This window comes from Cygnus olor, chromosome 2, assembly GCF_009769625.2.
Source record: "Cygnus olor isolate bCygOlo1 chromosome 2, bCygOlo1.pri.v2, whole genome shotgun sequence".
Lineage (NCBI taxonomy): Eukaryota > Metazoa > Chordata > Aves > Anseriformes > Anatidae > Cygnus > Cygnus olor.
Genome location: NC_049170.1, coordinates 33659321 through 33679332, shown reverse-complemented (window position 1 = coordinate 33679332; position 20012 = coordinate 33659321). Strand labels below are relative to the sequence as shown.

General features: G+C 35.3%; 1 long non-coding RNA gene across 2 annotated transcripts; it reads right to left on the bottom strand.

The window, feature by feature from the left end:
- Nucleotides 1–92: 92 nt before the first annotated feature.
- Nucleotides 93–15128, bottom strand: LOC121065315. 2 transcript variants are annotated; one of them, XR_005816987.1, is made up of 6 exons: nucleotides 15025–15128; nucleotides 8630–8782; nucleotides 7311–7535; nucleotides 5935–6016; nucleotides 4915–5041; nucleotides 93–233 (listed from the first exon to the last, which is right to left on the bottom strand). It is a non-coding gene; the product is annotated as an uncharacterized LOC121065315 (long non-coding RNA). The 2 variants fall into 2 exon arrangements; XR_005816988.1 differs by having other exon boundaries at nucleotides 4915–4955.
- Between the last annotated feature and the right edge of the window lie 4884 nt (nucleotides 15129–20012).

Genomic DNA, 20012 nt, shown 5'->3' with positions numbered 1-20012 from the left:
CTATGATTTCACATGGCGGGACTTGAACAAGACCAGAATTTCAACAGCAAAACTTTAATTGCATTCCTGTAGGGCCAGGAGGTTACTCATTTATTACTACATCTTGAAGAGGAAGTTATGTTGACGTAGTATATTACACGAGTGATTTAATGTTATTCTCTCTACTCCCTTAATGCATTTACAAAAGACTTCAGATGAAATTTGCAAGATTTTACTGATTCAATATTCATGGTCTGTAAAGGACAAAAGAAAAAAAAGCAGTGAAAAAATACTTTTTCTTGTCCCTAATTGCATTCTGAATCATCTTTACTTGTACTGCCACCACCAACAGAAGTTCTGCTGAGATGCAATTGAATTCAAAGTATACCCAAGCTCCTGTCAGGACCAAGTTACAGAAAATTAGTTACTTAAGAATCCTAGTCTAAATCCTAAAAGATTTTGAAAATGCTTACAAAAATAAAACCAGCAGATAATTTCATTGGGCTTCTTATTTTTCTGTATCATATCATGATGGAAGTACCAATGCAATTATAAAGGATGTATCAGTAGCGACACTTAGAATGAAATTGTCTAGTATTCCAAAAGGTATCTGTTTTTTGTTTGTTTGTTTTAAACACACCAGAGTTCCATTTCTTTATGGCAGGAAGATGTCATCTGCACGGAGGTCCAGATTATCATTCCTTGCCCACCTTTTTTAAAACAGAACAAGTCCTACAGTCCCCAGCTCAGACTACATCCAGTCAGGAAGCAGAGACAATGTGAGACAGTGCTGTGCTCTGCTTGAAGTCACAGAACCAGCAGCAACCACAGAAACATAGCCTTGCTGCATCACACAAAGGTTCATTGTGGATCACCCTTTGTCTTTCATAGAAGCTAGCAGAAATTATTTTTGAAAAGAAACATAAAAAAAGCAAGCCCAGGAGATGGATATCCTGGGAATATATGCCATAATATACCACAGACACATCAGACAGGATTTACTAAAACAAAACAACAACAAAAACAAAACAAACACATACAAAAACAAACAAAAACTGTCCAAACTCAAACCAGTGGAAAAAAAACACACCCCACAAACCGCTCTACCAATTTTATCATCATATTTAATAGCCATGAACTGAACTGAAATATGACTAACCCTTTATTTGACCCTTTTTTATACTTGTGTCATTCTGTAGCCAACTGTTCTGTATTTTAAACTGCACACTGTGTGAAGGTGTTTCTTTAAAAAAAACAAAACAACAAAAACTGCTGCCTAATAGTTTCAGGTAGTGCCTATTTACATTTATATTAGAGACACTGAACAAAAGATGAATCTTTGTCCATCTCCTCTATTATAGGGATAATTTTAGATACCTCTATCAGATTTTCCTCTCCTTACAGGTGTCTTTCCGATTTGTATTTCCAATGTGGCAGATTTTCTAAGTTGGAAAAGAAAACCAGACTACTTAAGTATTCAAAGGAAGCAGAGGTAAGCAAAGGTGAAACAAAATTCAAACAGCAGAAGCTATTCTTCTGAAGCGGGACTAAAATAAATAATATTAGAAGTAAACTGTTTGGTTTGACTCAAAGAAAGACAACAATTTCTGCTTCCTTAAACAAATACATGGGTTTAATACTTATATCTATACTGCTTTCATACTTTGTTCTTGCTACACTAACATGGATGAACTCTGGTAGTCTTTGCTTTTACCTTTCATCTCAGTTCCGAATGGTCCCATGGAAAACCCAGTAACCAAGATGTACTCAAAAGGCCCATGAGATAACAAAAACGGAAGCAAAAGGCCTATTTCTTTTTCTTTCTTTCTTTTTTTTTTTCCCCTCCCCGTAGATGCTAGTAGCAGTTAATTTACTATAAGACTAAAATTATTAAATATGCCACTAATATCTTTTTATGAGACCATTTTCACACTGTGTTAATTTTCCCTGAATTAAGCAAAAAGAAGATATCAATACTTATTTCTCATGGTAATCCTTCAGAGCTGATTCCAAACCCTCTTCCAGCCTAGTGAATGCCATTTCTACATCTCAAACCCACCAGATTTTTGAACAGGTAAGTGTAACCTAGCCTGAGTAGTCAAGAAGTTCTCTCTGCTTTTCTTCATAGGCCACTATCACCTTCCTGACGAAGAGACGCACTGTTTTTGCATACAGTTTCACCAAGGTGTTGCAACCAAAACTCTATCTTTGAAAAAAAAAAAAAAAAAGCATAAATCTACTCACATAGCATAAGTGCTATGTTTTATATTAACAAAATAGGAAGCTCATCTCTTTAATCCTTACAAAAGATTTTCTTCATATCAACATTCTTTACAAGCTTGAACTGAGAGTTTTTCTGTTTGTTTGCTTTTCTTCTTTTTTTTCCCCATTTTCTCTTTCCACACTGCTTCTTCAGTAGGATTTAATTCTGAGGAGCCTTTCCCAATTACTGGGATACCAGATATTGTTTTGCTTTACATATCCATTTGACTGAAGCACACAGACCTGCTGTCTTAGAGCTCCAAATATAAAAGCCTGAAGTTTTTCTGTTCTGCAGAGACAGAGTAAACACAGACAATACAGTCTTTCCTATGTCTCCAGGCACTCAAACGTAGCTGTGTCTTGGAGAAACCATCTCTAAGAGGCAAGCTGCATATATTTGCCCATTCAATCTGTGGCTTCCCTGCTGAGACAATCAATCATTAGAACTACATGCAACATCAATTTTATGCAATGTGAATGCTTATCCATTCAGCACTGTTGTGAGAACAATAAGTTATTGTCTCAGAAGCTGCTGATCTGTTCTTTCTGACCTACCACTACCCAGTTAGTATGCATACTGGCTGGCCAATTAGCAAACATGAGGCTCAAAACCAGCTAAACCCATGTTCAGCTGATAGGGGACATGTGAGAGAGCTTGAGGTCTGGAGAGGTGTGCCTTAAAGGATTAGAGAGGAGGAGAACTGAAATTGTTATGGAAATGCAGAAGAGAGAAGTATGAGGAACATAACATTTAACTATAGGGTTCATTAGTATGAACTATTAGTATGGGTTCAACATCCTGTTGCTTTCAGCACAATTTTTCTTTTTTGATTGCTCCTAAACACTTAACTCTCTACACTTCTTTATAAGCTTCCACACAAAGGGCAACTAGATTATTTATTAAGTTATTAGTTTATTAGGCAGCTCTGAGCAATGTAATAATGATAACAATATTTTGAAATTTGGAAAAGATATTTGTAATTTTTTGTTATGATTTTTTTTTAAAGTTTCTGTTTTAAAAAGTGACATTTTATGCCAGTCTAAGTGTCTATTTAATTAACATTACATACATAATAACATACATAATTACATACATAACATACATAATAACATACATAATTACATTACATAACATACATAATATGAACTAAATTTCATATAACTCAATGTACCTGACCACTGCAACCACACTCTTCGTGGAAAGGAACATGCCCCTTTTCTCTGCTGTACATTCCAAGGGCAGTATTTGTAGATTCCTCTACATCCTCTTGAAAATGTTTCTTTACATTACAATTGTAACAAATAAAATGCACCAAATGGTGGGGTGATTAACAGCATTTCAATTGTAAGTTTTAAAAACAATAGATTTTTTTTTTTTTAAATGGTATTTTGATAACATTAGAACACTTATGGCAATGAAAAAAATAAGAAGAGTATTTCTGATTCCTCTGGTGGCACAGCCTGACACGGCAACACTGACTGTTGCATGATTACTATATAAGAGGTTTTTATGGGAAAAGCTGGGTGGAAACGCTCACAGAGCAAGTAGTGAATAGAGTTAATGACACTATTGTCAGTTGTCAAAGAGACTGAAATTCTAAGCTCAATATGAAACCGAGATGTCTTGAAATTGTTATTAATTATGGTTAGTGATTATTTCACAAAAAGTTGTTGATTTAGGTCTAAATGTAACAACACACCTCTCCAAAGACCATAGATTTTGAAGATCACTGTCTACACACTGGCATGGTCTATTCCTGACAAGTAGAACAGAAGATTGTCCAGCTGCTCTTCTTATATGTAACATAGAGCAAATAATGGATGAAAAAAGTCACTAAGATTTAGTTAGGTAAAGCAGATGGGAGAATCTACGATCATGTCCAAAAAGGTTCAATATTCAGGCCTATCAAATAATTCATCCTCTGGGAAAATATCAGTTCTTCTGTTACATGTCTCATCCCTCCTAAAAAAACTTTGCCTGAGACACACCAATAGCTCTAGTACTCAGAGAATTAATGGCCATAGCTGGATCATCACTGAGGCCAGGAGTATCATCTGGCACGTAGATATATCTGGCATGTAGAGTATAGAGCTTCTGAAATGAAAAATGCCTGTGTTTTAATACAAATTGGTCTCAAAGTGTCACAAAATCTAACAGATTATTGTTGAAGGGGAGAAAACAAGGATAGCTACAAAAACATTGCCTACATTAATGGTCAGCAGTAAAGCCATTAACAATGTAACAAAGACCATGGATCTCTCAGTCTTACTTATCACCACTATGCATAACATTTCTGAAATTTGATCAGTCAGTACCAGAAGCAGAATTGATTTGATGATCTTATCGGCCTTTTCCATTTCTAATTCCTGCAAAGTTATGATCCATACAAATTCAAATCATACACAGCTAAATTTCCAGTAAGAGACAGCACAGGATTTCTAATATCTCAGAATGATGGTTTAATCTCTCCTTGATGAAGACCTTGTACCTGTCCTAGTTGTCAGGAAATGGTTACTGCCTTACTTCAGAAATGTGAATATTTTGTATAAGTAAATTAACATAACATTCAAAAATAAAGGTGAGGTACTATGATACTATCTTCTCACATCATTACCTGGAAATATATCCTTCTATAGACAACATGAAGTACAAAAATATGCAAAGAATTTTACCTGTTCCACCTGTGTTCCTATTGGAAGAGTAGCTGGCAAGTCTGTTGAAGAAACAAAATAGAAGTGAGGAAATGCTATGTGCTTGGTTTCTAAATATCCACCCAGAGCTTTTTTCCAAAGAGGAAGTCTGAATGACAACAGAAATTTTAATGATACTTGACTTCAACCACCCTAAAACCAAGAATTCTCTTCCAGTTAAGGAGGAAATCAGACGAAACAGTAAAACAGAACAATGCAGTCTACTTTTAAGTACCAACAATGGATCCAGCTGTAAGAAACAGCTGGAAAGTGGCAAACTTTACATATTTTCAAAACAGCTCTTTTCACTCCTTCAGACCAAGAAGTCTATGAGAACAGAATGCTACCAGAGAAGTCTCTGAGAAAGTACATTTGGCTACATGGAAACTCCTCTTCAACTCTTCCAAAGTGTCCAGCCTTAGGAAACAAGAAACAAGAAGATTTCTTTTTGACAGGGCAGATATTTATAGACAAAAGAAATTTTTGAAAAAGCAAAACCCAATGAACCACTGTAATGAGAGAGTGAAGTGACTCCTAAGATACATTTTCATGTATAAAGAATAACAAACACAAAAATAAATGCTGGTATTGACACTAGAAGTATTAAGCTTCAAAATGCTCAATTACATGCCTATCTGCAGGGGAAATAAGACAAACACCACAATTATTTGTGCATGACAAATCTGCTGAAAGTGGGAAATAAAGACTCCCAGCTACAAGTTTGTGTGTAGGGAGAAAATAAATTTGATAAAAACTGAAAATATTTTTAAGACATTTGAAAAAGTTTTACATCATGCAATTCATAAATAACAAAATAATACCTCAAATGTAATTAATCATACAAAAAACTGTACAAGTCCAGTACCTCAAATAGCAACGAACAACAAAAATATTATCATATAATTTCAAAACTGTACAAAAAGCAAGCATGACTTGACACCCCTCATTTCCCGACTATTCCAGAACTGTATTTCCAACTCATGGTCATACTGGAAATTTTACCTGTGCTGCAAATCTTCAATTTTTCATACATCTATGGCTTGGTGGTAACTTCTATCACATTTTTGTTTTTGTTGTGTCATTCCTGTACAGAATTGTGAGGAAATTAGTTACAACAGGTGGAACTCCCCTCACATTTTTCCATTTCATACCATTTAGTATAATGGGACAAAGAAAGCACAGGGGAAAGGAAGTGGAAGAAGGAACCTCACCAGCTTAAGATTCTTTTTTTTTTTTTTTTAAATGACAAAAGAAGAAAATCCACAACCATTTATTTTCACAATGTTTACACTGAACATGAAGAAAATGAAAAAGGAACTCAGGCAACTGAGTTCTTCTTTGAACAGCCATTGAAGAAAAACAAACACTGCTTTGATTATACTGTTAGATCTCTTCTAACAAAATGACAGATTACACCAAAAACATTAACTTGTATGACAATTCCGCTTATATGTGAAAGACCCATGCCTTCTTCAATATGCATCATGAAGAAAAGCATGCATGTTAAATGCTATGACTAATTTCATCATTCTTAACAAGGTTTTCAACTAATGCAAAAGGTGTGAATGTAGGTTTTTTTTGTGTGTATAGTTAGACATGTTGCAGCCCATATTGCTTATGCTGCAGATTTAAACAATTAGAAATTTATTTGAAGTTTTAAATGTAGAACCTATGAAATGACCATTATCATAACTTAGCTTTTCAGAAACACATGTAGTGAAAAGTGAGACCTCAGAATTTTCCCTGACATATTTAGACTGAATTATAGGTATGTTCATAATGCAAGTTACTCTCTTTACTCATCAAGGGTTCAGTGACTTTTTTTGTTTGGTCAGAATGAACAATTAAGACCTGATATTTTGTGTAAGTGAAAATGCTTAGGCTGATCTGCTGTCATTTTTGGTCATTAATAAACAATATATCATAACCTTATATTTCACCTATCACTGTCATAAATTATATGAAGTTTCACAGAAAGGATTTCCTTAACTGAGAAGTATCATATCTCTGTGCAACTCCAGGAGATTAAAAAGCTAACAAAGAGTAACTAAAAGAAGATATTAAAGTCATGTGAAAGAACCATCCACAGAACTTTTTCCACTACTGAGGTTTGTGATAATGTGCCAATCTGCATGCCAGTCCATGTGAAAGGAAAACAAGGCAAATAAATACTTTAATTTTAATAATACAGAATGCAGACTACACCTAAGTATACTTTCTGCAATAACATTAACTCAATAGGTTAGAAACAAACCTATCAAAGAAATTCTCAAACTAAACTGTCAACATGGTATTGTTTAGAAATATCTGCTTAATTGCTCACTCTATATAATTCAAATACAAGACAAAAATGAACATAACACACTCACTCTACTTACTCTGAAGCCTGTATTGATTTTGTCAAGTCTATGTACATCTTCAGGCAAATGGCTTCTGATATCATCAGAGTCAATGAAAATACTTTCTAGATGAGCCCATGTGTATTGAACTTCCATCCAAATGGAAATGACAGAATCTGCCACATTTAATTTATTTTGTCAACCTTTCATTTGTTCAATGAGATACACCACGTATTTACTTTTCAGTATTGTTTGTAGCTGAACCTAGAAAGACAAAAAAAACTTTAAAAAATGCACTAATCAAAATAATTTATCAGAGGAAATAGGGCTAGGGTGAGTTTAATAAATTCTCTTGTTATTACTCTATATCATAACAGAACACACTTTTAAATGCTGCACATGGACAGCATATTATCGAATGATAAAAAAAATCTAAGGAAATGTAAGTTTAGAAAGCTGTAATTTCATTAACTCCTACATCAAGACAGGAATTTTCTTAGAATATGTACAGTTACATAGCATGCATATAATTTCACAGGACTAACATCTTGAGAAAATGTAACTCACTAACAAAGATTCATGAAAAAAGTTTTTAACTAACCAAGCATATCAAAGGAGCAACTAATAATGATATACTAATAGTATTTCTATTAAGCTCTTACTTGTTTTTTATCTAGAGTTTCAAGCAGCTGTTCAATTGACTTTATTAAAGGAGCTCTGTTCCTGTGATGTTCTCCATAAGAAAATTCCAAGACAGCCCACATTCGGCTGATTTCTGCAAAAATCTGGAAACAACTACAGTAATTATAACCTCTGTCAGACTCCCTACAAACTAATTCCTAAAGAATTTACTAGTAGGCTGATGCTTCAGGTGGCTTATTTATTTCCTTTCTTTCCATTTTTACTCTGCCTCTCATTTCCTCTGGTCATTATCAAGAAATCTTCTCTTTGCTATCCAGGAAAGTTTCTAGCCACATTGCTTACTTTTCTTCTAAATATTTAATATGAATTATTACTTGTAAGTATTTCCTGTCTCAGACAAAACAGAGAACTCTTTATGCTTAGTGCTGCTCTTAAACTCAGCAGGGAGAGAGACACCTACTGAACAAACCTCTAATTTAGCAAGCCAGGTATGCCCCCAGGGAGTGCCCCCAGGGAGTCGGGTCCTTTTGTCTGAGCAGAGACCACAGATTCTCTTCTCAATACTTGAGATGGCTCTGTCTGAACCCTGAATCACTGTTCCACTTCCACATCGAATGGTTGGCAGCAGCAGCACTACCACATGCTTGAGTGTACTTTTGCATTGATATGTAGACTATGAAAGACCATTACTGGGGTCTCTTTAACTGAATACTTACTCCCATCACTTTCTTGACCTGGTATCATGTCTCTCTGACTGCAGAATTTTGCTGCTCCAATATTCCCCTCAAGGATATCAGATTCTTCACCTTTAACTCCAAGCCTCTACATGCATCCCAGACACAAACCTTATTATCCAAAGAATATATTTCCTATGGAATAGGATAAAAATGGCTACAATAATTACTTGTTATTAACAGCCACCTTAGGATAGACTAGTTGAAAGATCACATAGTATAACTGCCTGACCACGACTAACCAAAAGTTAAACCATGTTATTGAGGGCATTGTCCAAATGCCTCTTGAACACTGACAGGCCTGGGGCATCAACCACCTCTCTAGGGAGCCTGTTCCTCTGTTTGGCCACCCTCAAGGTAAAGAGATTTTTGTTTCTACTGTTGATTACTAAGAAAACTACCTTGTTGATAACTAAGAAAAAATGATGAGATTTGTCAGAAAGCTCTATTTTCCTGTTTCATATGCAGATGTTTGGGACAGCATAAGTCTGTGGAAGATTTTATTGGGGTCAGTAGATAAAGTAAAAGCTCTGAAAATTTACTTTCCAGTATGATACTTTAAATAACAAATAACAACTATTAACACAATGATTTTATAATTCCAGTTGGATCAGAGCCATTTACTCCATTGCAACTCCAACAACTTAAACGATGTTCTTATTATATCACTGCAGATAAAAGTATCCATAAATTTAATAACCCTCTGTGAATAGCAGTTCTGGATATAAGGGAGAGTTCTGTGTACACCTGAGTGTGATGAACATGACACAAGCGATCATCCTAGGACCAGCAGTGGCAATGATCAGCATCTTCCCTATTCCATGATCTGGCATATATGCCATAGTGAATGATGTGAAAGCAGAAGGTCAACACAGTGATCTCAGTCTTGTCCTTGCTTTTATTACCCCTACCACAGCATATTACTCCTGGTATCATGTAATGAAACCTATATTTCTGAGTGAAATACATACATGAATAAGGAGAAACATACCCATTAGGTTCAATACTTTCTTAATTCAGTACTCAAGTTTAATATTGTCTGTGGATTATAGCTACTCCTTTAGTGTCCTCCAAATCATCTGGGGTGCTTCTGTTCTTATTTTTATTTCGTTCTTCCCCTGTCCCATTGGAACTTTCTTCTGTAAGACTACTACCAACAACACATTGCAAATACTTCAAACAAAGTGCCTTCCCTTTAAAAAAATGAGTGTCTTTGCTGAAGCTATGAAGCTAATCCAACTACTCTGGAGCTATGTCTAAGAGTAGAGCAGATAAACCTCTGCAAATTCCATTTGTCTCTAAAAATAATGACTTTCATCTGGTCATTTATTATTCTTTCATTATTTGTCCACACACCTCCACTATTCAGAAAAGTGACAGCATGGATTTACCATCTTCCTCCGCATGGATTGGAAACTCAGCCAGAAGAATAAAGTTTTAAAGGGAAGCCCCAAACCAAAACATGTTCCAGAACATTCAGTTAGGACATGAGCAACAAATCCACTGAAATATCAAAGTGGGTGGGAAGAGTGAGGAAGGGGTGGCACCAACAGAGATAAATTGTACAAGCAGACAGCTATGGAACCTGCCTTGGCAAACCTTCTGAGCTCTACATCCATCTGTTCCCCATTAATCTGTCTCCACTGGGTTTTAGTCCAATCATCAGTGATGCTCTGAAACAGAAAGTACAGATAAAAGTGTCAACAACATTTGGTACAAACAAGCTTTGGCTATATATATCTGCTATAACAGATAGATAGATGCAGGGGGAAGGCCTAGCATGCAGAAATGCCTTCTGGACCTTATTGCTTGTTTCCAACCCTATATCACCACTACCTAGAAAGCACACAAAATAATCCATCTTCTCAAAATCCAAGCCAAAAGCTAAGCATTTAAACTATTTCATACTTCAGTTTCTGATAGTGCCATAAAGGTACACGTATGAATGCTTATTAAACACACCCATATGAGGTAGCTGGGAGATGTGAGGGAAACTGCCCCATTCTCTCTTCATGGCAATACAAATATTACACACAAGCGCGCACACACAAAAAGTAGTGTATATATTTCTAACCTTGCCCATGAAAACCAACATCTTGATGTAAATAGAACTTCAGAAGGCTGATTTCCCATACAACCTTTTTCTGGATTCAGAATCTGAGATATAACCATTGGTGAACTGGCTTTGCTTGTAGCCTTTTACATTTTTCTCATTTCTGAAGTGGAACTTCCTGAAGTTTTACTCACTGATTTTAATTATGCCAGCAAACTATCGGTATTAAATAAGCTTAAAGTAAAACTGCAAAAGTTGTTTTTATTTGGGATTATCTTGAAATTTGTTAACCTGAGAATAGAAATATTTTAATCTGGTTTTCCTAAAACATAGCAGCTATAATTTCAAAAACAAAAAGAATATGAAATTATTCAATATTAAAAACTTAAAAAAAAAAAATAAAAAATCAATACTATAAGCACTTCTAGGATCAAATTAAGAACATAACATTCAGAATATATTTTAACCTTTCCTTTTTCTTTTAGTACCTTTCCAAAAACAAATTTACATTAATATAACCATTCATATCCCACACTTTCTTGAGCAACTGTATTTCTTTTCAACACTGAAGCACTTATTTCAGACTACAAGTAAAAGAAACAAAATTTTGCAGATTCCTGTATTAATAACAATTCTTTATTCAGAGAGTGGTGTGGCACTGGAACAGGCTGCCCAGAAAAGCTGTGGATGTCCCATCCCTGGAAGTGTTCAAAGCCAAGTTGGATCGGGCTTTGGGCAACCTACTCTAGTGGGAGCTGTCCCTGCCCATGGCAGGGGGGTTGGAAGTAGATGGTCTTTAAGGTCCCTGCCAACTCAAGACATTCAATGATTCTACATATCTTTTTCAAGTTACTCAAAGCTAAATGGGCTATATATGATTCTGGTTATCAGTCTAGCAGATATTCCCTTACTCATCTTCCTAAAATATTAAGTTTCCATTACGTGCAGGCTACAGAATTCAGTATGACATCTGAGATAGAAACTCAAAGCACAGACAGAGAGAGAGAAATATTCAGTAAATTTAAATCAGGCTTGCATAAAAAGGACAACTTCATTCTGCTGCTCACAGTTGCAAAACTGTGTGAAAGCATGAGTAATCCTTTGGAAATTAGCGGGACTACGCTTCTATAAACTGTGCAACTGAGAAAACACATGAGGCTCGGGATTTCAAGACGTTATTAAATGAGTTTGTAACTAAAAATAAAATTCTTGCCATTTACAATTAATTGGATTCAAGCATAAGAGAAGAAACTGAACCTGATAATATTCTATTTTCAGGTGGTCTGCTAACCTTTTCATTTGGGCAGACATTCAGAAAATATCACCCAGGAGTTCATCAAAGGTCATGAAAGCCATCACCAGCCTCTTTATCTAGAGAAGATTTAAATTGAATATCTGTGGCATTAAGGATCATTTGTGCTTGAGAAACTGGAACTGGCTTCAAACTTTCTTCTGTGTTCTCCAAAAAGAAGTCTGAAGACTGCATTAGAGTGTTATATAAGCCATCAATCACAATGTCATCAATGTAACTTTTCCTAGAGGCTGAGGAAGAATCTGCTTTGAAGAGCTTTAAATTTCCCTGAATGAGGAAACAAACAAGCCTTCTCACAATTAAAAAAGCATTTTATTTTATGGTTGTGTTAATGTATGCCTTCATTCAGTAAGCTTCCTTGTTTTTATACTATTTTATAAAGTTGATGTATAGTACAAAACAACAATAATAGTTCTTGTATCTGTAGTGTAGAAGGCTCTTGAACCTCCTTGTAATCACATTTACACTAGCAAAACTGTACAAGGGTGAAGTATCTCTTGCACTGAGATTGGTAAAAAGCTGGTACAATGCTGTCATACAATACAGCAGCTTTGATATTACACATTCTATAAGAATACCTCTGCACGTTTGTACTGCATTCCAGTACTAACCTTTTTTATATTTAACTAAGCATTAAAAAGAAACCCTTATTTTGATTTCCTTCTTAAATAAATCTCAATAGTATAAATAAAGGCAATAATACAAAATAAGATCTGAATCTGAACTAAAGCATATTCTTTAGATACTAAGATTAATGTTGATAACAAACATAAAATTATTGCAATAGAAACAAAAACAAGTCCCTCAAGAAAATTTTGCAAAAAAGGGGCAAGGAGTCAAAAATCCTGCTTCTGCATTCACATCTCTTTCAAGTTCTTTGATTCAGGTTTACTGTATCACTAGTAGTTATGTAGCACAGAAGCCATTGTTTAAGGATATTATAATTGGACATAGCATTTATAAATAAATTTTATGTATATTTTTAATTAATCATATATATATTATAATCATATAAGCAAGCAATAGTGAAATTTCAAATCAAGATTATTCTACAATATATCCAGTACAAAAAAAGTGTTTCTGGATGACTTCTCCAGATGCAGAAATGATTTTTATCTATGGGGATCATGGGAACAACATACTTAGGGGCACATAAATAGGACAGCAGCAGTACCATGATCTCAGCTTGCCAGTCATTCCCAATCTACCAACTTAAAATGCACTTTTCAATTAATGCACTTTTCGAATTTTGCTGAAATTCTTCCCTTCTCCTATTTGTCTTCAAATGTGAGTCTTAAAGAACTTTTACATAGCTTGTGTAATTACACAGCTGACTAAATAAAAACATAGAAATGATAAGAGTAGTAGTAGTCAAATATTTAACACCCAAATCAAAGTACAGCTCACTTGGTCATTACCTCTACAAGACGGATAGTAGATATTAGTAGAAGCATATATTAGTAGATGTCATTTAGCAGCATTTTGTATATTTTAGCAATTTTTTCTCCTTTGTCATCCAGGTATAGTAGAGCTGCTTTTTTACCATTCCTGAAAAAGAGTACATGCTCCATTCAAGCATTCATAACCTGGTGGATTGGTTCTAGTGTTGTGCTTTGGCTGTTGAACTCTCTGCAAATCACACCCTAATGTTTTCACATTAGATACATTCCCAGCAGGTTTCCACCTGCCATGTGCATATTCTGCTTCTTTCAGCTGGTCATCAATAGTTCCCAGCTCTGTTTCAATCAGGGGATATTCTACCTCCAAAGCAGTCCGCATTAGTCTATTGTACAGCTGAGCAACAGGTTCAAGGTTTCCAACAAACTGTTCACAGGAAAGACATGCACAGGATGAAATCCCTTGTGTATGTCCCACACATAACGTTATATGCTTTGCTTAGCAAGACAACTATTTGAGAGAGGTCCTTTCACACTTGAACAGTACCCAAGTGAAACTATGGCCCCTGAATTCACCGACACAGAACAGGAGGCTGGGTGCAGGGCATGCTAGAGGAAGACAAGTGGATCCACAGCCTGGAAGAACCAGGTTGGCAGTGCCCCCAGGTACTTCACACTCGTCTGTGGCCAGTATTGTAAGCTGAAAGGTAAGCTGCAGATAGGATTCTGTTTGGCAAGGATGTGGTATTTCCTTTGAACAAGCGAAACAGTGGGATAGTTAGAGCTGTGCATGTGCTCACACACATGCAAGTTGCAAGAGGGCAGGGAGGGTGGGGAGCAGAAAAAAACAAAAATACATCCCACATTGCTAACATATCCCCCAGTCATAAACCTTTGCAAAAGTGTTCCTTTCCCTCATACGGAGCTAAAGTAGAATCTGGAATATTGGGTTGCTTCAACATCTGAGGTATTTCACTTCTCTCAATACAGCCACTAGCTGGAAGAAGCAAATAAACTGTTAATCTCACATTTATCCTGTCAGAAGTCTCAGCACAAAGACATTTTGTTTACTTTGTATTTAATCTCAGATACAAAGTCATTAAAATACTCTGGTCATCAGCAGGTGGAATGGTTATTACCCAATTTAATTCAGGTTGGTCTAACTCTCCTACAGGAGCTGTTCATCCTTTGCGCTCCAACCTAAAATCATGTTTGGTGAAGGATCAGGAAAGGAAGGAGAGACAGGACACAATTTTCAAGTAACTTGGATATCTAGCTCCCACACAAGTATCTTTGAAAGCATTAACACAATAATACTGTTTACGTGGCATATAGTAGTGTTGTCCTGGGACAGAGAAATTCCTGGGTTTGCTAGTTATCGACTCATCCAAACAATGGTCAAGGAAATCTCTTACAGATGTTAACAAGCAATTCTGAGAGTGCTGCAGAAACAGAATATACCAATAAACGTGAGCTGTACACATGCACAACATGAGTGTATAAATGCACTTGTGTAAGAGGGCCATACTGTGCAGATCACACTTTTTCAGTAATTAATTATGTCTTATTTAAAAGCTATTAACTTTCCACTAAATCAGTGATTATGAACACTTACCGGTGAGACATGGACGAGAAGTAGGACCAAGATGTCTCTATTCATTCCTTTAGTTGTACAGACCATTCAAATTTTCCTTAAGCAATTGACATATTTTTGTTAATTATTTCATCTCTTTCTTCCACGTTTATTCGTAGAACAGAAATGAAACCATTATGAATTAACAAGAAAATCAGCTTTTATTTTTTCATTGTGCATACCTTTTTAATGTGTTCATCACATAAATATTTGCAATTATCCATTTTATTTTATTTTTATTTATTTATTTCTTTGGAAGGCTTCCAAAGAAGGTTAAAATCTTAAAAAGAAAATAAAGAAGAAGAAAAGAAAAAGCAATTATTAGAGAGTTCTCTCTGCAATACTCTTCTCCCACCTTGAAGTCCCATTCAAAATGCTTTTCAAGTACAAGGACTGGAATTGTACCAAACTATACTATCAGTATGTATCAAGTGATGAGAAACAGACCACATATTTCCAAATTTCCTCTTAAGTTTTGCTATGCAGATGAATTCTAGAATTCATCTAAAGTATGATAGTTTAATTTAGATCCTAGAATGTATGGAACTAGGTTTTCCAGATCCAGGCATGGACTCTGTACTGTAGATGTTTTCTAAATACCACATTGCATGTTTCTAAATTGTTTATTTTCTTCCTTCTTTCCAGATATATTCTTTCAGATGTCATTAGTTTCTTCATGCAGTCTCATGCAAATTCAAAGTCTTAATTTTATTTCAATGCCTTTTTTTTTTTTTTTTTTTGGAAGAAGTCTATTGCTGTAAATAAATTACCAAGAGGTAAGCAGAAGTGAATTTTCTGAGGATAAGTCATTTTCCATTCTCCTTGCAACGTTTAAAGCTAGGAGAAGTTATCTGCCTTTTGAAAGAGATTTGATACTGTTTGTATTATCTGAATTCAGTAAGGAAGTTTGGAAAGAAACAGAAGAAACGCCAGTGTTTAATGCAAGATACTCATTTAATTGCCAAGAATGCCAAAGTGACAACCTAAGGAAAATTCATTTAATCAAAGCTATTAGTTAAGTATTAATTATTAATGTCTTATACTTAATATATTAACTAATTTGCAATAATTTGAAACAGTTTGAGTGTTATGTATAAAATGTCATAGATGTGCACGTCTAAAAGGGACTTTAAGAGTAATTAAGTCTGTGTTCCTGCTCCAAGACAATGTCTGCTATACCTGTTCCATTTCCAAAAGAAGTTTTTTTAACCCTCCCTGAAAGGTTTTCAGAAATGAAGAGCATGTCACTTCCCCTAGCAATCTAGTGATTCATTATTCTTCCCATAAAGCAGTTTTCTCATTTATTACACTTGAACTTTCTGCACTTTAGATTAAGCTCATTATATTCTGGATGTAGGGAACAGCCTATTTCCTTCCTGTATGCAGAAATCTTTAATGTCTTCAAAGATTTATGTCTGTTCTCAGCCTTTTCTTCTTTAGCCTCAATAACTATTGAGGGATCATCTTTCTTAAAATGTAATGCTTACACCTGGACACAATACTTTGTTGGAGGCCTTATCACGGGCAATAATAGATATGTAAGATTTCTCCTTGTGTCTTTCAAAATGACTGCCTGTTTGAACATCTTACATGCTTGCCTTGTTCTTAATAATTTGATATCATTGACTCAGGCTCTGCATATGACAAATCCTAATCTGTATCTTGAAAAACTGTTTCTAATCAACTTTCTCCATCTTACATTTTAATTATTCCTGCTTTAGAATAATATATACCACTACAGAAATATGTTTTAGCTACCCAATTAACTGTACACCACATTGCTGATGGAAGAGCCTGGGTGCATCTGATATCCATAAGATTCTCCATGTCTTGTGCAGTCAAGTGCAAATACAGAATGCTGGTGAACAGGAAATCTCTGTTTCTTCAAATTATCAAATATTATATATATATATATATATATATATATATATATATATATAATTTTATTTAGCTATGGCTCCTGGAAAGAACCTGTGTTCTGAACATCATAAAATGCAAACAGACTTTGAGGACTCAGATTGTGCAGATGAGATACTTCACAAAAATTACATTTATTCCAAAAGAACCATAGTGCCCTTGTAGTTTCCAGCTTCAATTGAAGGCATATTCTTAAAGTTTATGTACACTTGTGATGTACTACCAAAGTACTTAATATTCCAAGGCATTCAATTCACAAACAGCTTACCTAGATAGAAACTGTAATTTAAGCAATACACATTTTTTTTTTTATTAATAAATGAAAAATAGTTTTATCTAAATAAGTACTATCCTTGAACACAGACTCTAAACCTGAGCAGTCATGAAATCCTACACAAAGAACTGAGACAAGACATCTGTCAAGATCCAGGGTTTTGGTTTTACATCCAAAATAATCATCTTCTAACTCCTATAACATTAAAAAACATCTCTCTAAATGAACACAAGATGACTACAGGAGGACGTTTGGATATATTAGCATAGTCTCCATGATTCTTTTCAGGAAGCACACGAATCGTATTTTATATAACATTGCTTATCGCTTGTTTCTGTCAGATTGTTAGAAAGATAATGTCATGATAATGTCTTCTTCAAGGGTCATCACGCCCTTAATGGTGCCAAGAAAATAAAATTAGAAATTTACACGTATAGATCTGCTGTTCCTCTAAAGCATAACCACCAGAGACCACAGATACAGAGCTATTTCCCTCCCTGCTTGCCCAAGGAAAATATTGAGGCAAAAATACTTCTCATTAATCGTTTCCTATTATGACTTGAAAGAAAGGAGGAAGGAAAATACAGAGGTTAGGCTGAGGTATATATTTGAGTTCTTCCCTGAAACAGTGGAATACTTTGTGATGTGAAGGTAACATGCTTAATTTGTGGGAGAATGTGAGCATTTAACTCTACCCTGTGAGCTTATCTAGCATTGACCCAGTCTGGAAACTTCAAAGGTATCTCCAGAAGGGGCAAGTACTTAAACAAAACACATTTTTTGTGCAACATACAGTATTTCCTTTAAAGATAGGTGATCCCCTTCTTGTGAAGTACATCACCAGAAACCTACTTCTCTCTGAAAAACCTGAAACTTGAATTGTGAACTTGTGAATATATTAACTTAAATGGTTTGCAAGCTAATTTCCTGTTCCTCAGATGAAGTAGATAAAAATAACCGAAAACAGTTTATAAGTAGCTTATTAATGCACGCCATGTGTTTCTGAATTGTCTACCACGCGGAATCCTGTAAGTGTTGAAAAATCCCCAGGAATCGTGAAAAATAAAACCACACTAAAGGTGTCCTACTCCTTCACCTGGTAGTTGCACATCAGCAGTTGTCAAGATGGCTCACTCATGAGAGGCAAGAGGTATCAGACCAATAAAACAACCTGTGAAAGGCCTTACAAAACTGTTTTCTTGACTGTATTTGAAAAAAAAGACAGACACCTTATGTTATTTCTTGCTCAAAACAAAGTGACCACAACACCTCTGAGAACATTTTCTCTTCCCAAGCTCTAAATGATACAGAAGGAGGGCAAAAAAATAGGACAGGCTGTGGACATGAGGGAGTTCCACATGTGGAAATGGTGAGGATGAAGAGAGTCATGGCTCTTCTGTTACCCTGGGGTTTAGAGCAGGACATGGGACCTACAACTCTTTGACCTTCTTTCCTTCCCTATTGTAACCAATGAGCAATGATCAGTTATTTAAGTGATTATTATTTACAGAAACTGAGTTAATAACTGAAACATTTACTTAACATTTCAGATTATTTTTACCTTACAATGCAAGATCAAGACCTGTGTACCAAGGATATAGATATTCAAGGAAAGAAACTTATTACAATATTTTGTTCAGGAAGCTTGTTAAGAGGAATAGCCATCTATGCCAGTTAATACTACTCTTTACGTTTATGCTGCTACTGTTAAATCTTCTGTTAAACAAAGACCTTCTCAACAAGTTTTAACAAGTCCCAACTATCTCTGCATGTTATCATTAAGCAGGATATTATGAGCACCAAACTTAAGCTACTCAAATACTTTGCCAACTCACTAAGTAAACAGTATGTTTTGACTCTAACTCATTGTTACATTTAATTAGATTATCTTAAGAATCTGCATCTACCACATGTTCTAAGCAACAGAACAACAGTCCTTTTCTATATCACAGCTGTACTTTCTTAATACTTAAAGTAATTAACCACATCCACAGATGAGCACTTTTGGAAAAATAATAACAGAGCAGGAAAAAAACAGGAGAATATTAATGCATTCTCATGCTAGCTGTGAAGGGAGAGTTCCAGCACCTTCTGCTAAAGGACATCAAAGCACAAATAGGAACATGTACTAGTAAAGCTATCCTTGTTCTTTTGTTAAACGTGTTAAACGTTGATCACCTCTGAGAAAGTAGTCATATTTTCTTTTCTTTACTGTTTGGCTGCATCTCTTTTTTTGTAAGTCACTTGAGGTGGGGAGATAAGTACCAGTAGCTGAAGTAGACATTTAAATAAAAACCAGCAAATATGGAAGGGCTTATCAAACCAACTCGTTTGAGTCTTCTACCTTTCTTCTAATGTGCTTTAAAAACAAACAAACAAAACCTCACTGCAGGAAAACCGCATGCATATACTCAAAATAGATGGGACTAACATGGCAGGATGAACTACACGCACTTCTCCATAGCCAGTAGGGAAATTCAGTTTTAATTCTGTCACAGGCTGTGATATGCATTTAAAATATGCACTTCAGAAGTCCACTTAAGACAATCAATCTGAGAAGTCCATATTTGTACCCTGAAGGCTGAACTTCCTTTTGTCCACCTCAGGGTCAAAATCCCCAGTCCCATCACAAACAAAATCATTGCTGTGTTCTGGATTTCAGGCAAGTCTAGCCACATATTAACCAAACATACAGCACATTGCCTGTTCAGAAGTATATAAAACTTGTTCTTAGAAATATCTTGACACTATTCAAATATCATACCTTGAACAGCGTGAA